Raw genomic sequence first — 1,208 nt, 5'->3', positions numbered from 1 at the left:
CGCGGGAAGGGGCGAGAGAGCCAGCAGGGTGGTTGCGGGGAGCGTGGCTCCCGCTGACCCAGCCGGGAGGGGGGAGAGGGTTCATAGCTCCACCATACCAGGCGGGGGGCGGGAGAATGGCTCCAGCAGACACAGGCCCCGGGGCGGGGGTGAGTTCATAGCTCCAGCATACCCGGGGCGGGGGAGGGGAACGGCTCCAGCGGACACAACCGGAGGGAGGCGGGAGAGGGTTCATGGCTCCAGCAGCATGCCCAGCCGAAAGGGAGGATGGCTCAAGCAGACACAGCATGAGCTGGAGCTGGTGGACAAGGCAGCTGTCTAGGGGTAGATGGTCCCCCGGGGCAGGGTGGGGCCCTATTGTGCTCTGACCCCGCATCACACCATGGCTCATCTGAGCAATGCATTGCATACTTTACCCGCAAGTAGTTTTGCCCCTCACACTAGACTCCAGCCAGGCACAGAGCTGCTGTGTGACCTGGCCCGCCCATGTCCTTTCCTTTATCAACTTTCATACCCAGCTCATTTCACAGTTCAGCCCCGTCCTGACATTCTGCTGCACTAGCCAAGAGGATTTTATCAGAAATACTCCTTTGCCTTCACTTTTCAAGCACCGAGGTGTAGGAATGTTTCATGCTTGTTCCTGGTTTTTAAGTGCACTTGCAACATTACATCTAAGTGTAGTGATTTTGAACAGGCCCACCGACAGAAATTCCAGGCCTCAGGGCAGAACAGTCAGTGGGCCCCCACGCATGCACAAGCCGTGTGGACACAGTCCACCTGACATTTGGGGGGTGCTGCACCTGCGCTCTTCCAGCACAGCCAGGGCTTCCACATGCCCGCCCTGTAGGATTGCCAACTGTCTAATCATGATGCAAACCCAAAGACCCTTGCCCTGGCCCAGCTCCTTCCCTGAGACTAGGCCCCTGCCCCTCCCCTTCTCCGAGGCCCTGCCCCTGCTCACTCCATCCCCCCCACACTCCATTGCTTGCTGACAGCGGCTCCTTGGCAGGGGGCCCAGGAGGTCTCTGTGTGCCCCTGCTTACAGGCACTTGCCTTGCAGCTCCCAGCCAATGCAGAGTTGGTGCTTGGGGGGGGTGGGGACACAGCACACGGAGACCCCCTCTCCAGGGATATGCCAGTTGCTTCCGGGAGCGGTGTGGAGCAAGGGCGGGAAGGAAGCCTGCCTTAGCTCTGCTGCCAGCAGTGAT

This window comes from Chelonia mydas, chromosome 5, assembly GCF_015237465.2.
Source record: "Chelonia mydas isolate rCheMyd1 chromosome 5, rCheMyd1.pri.v2, whole genome shotgun sequence".
Taxonomy (NCBI): domain Eukaryota; kingdom Metazoa; phylum Chordata; order Testudines; family Cheloniidae; genus Chelonia; species Chelonia mydas.
The sequence above is the reverse complement of the archived record's forward strand: the minus strand, read 5'-3'. Positions refer to the sequence as shown.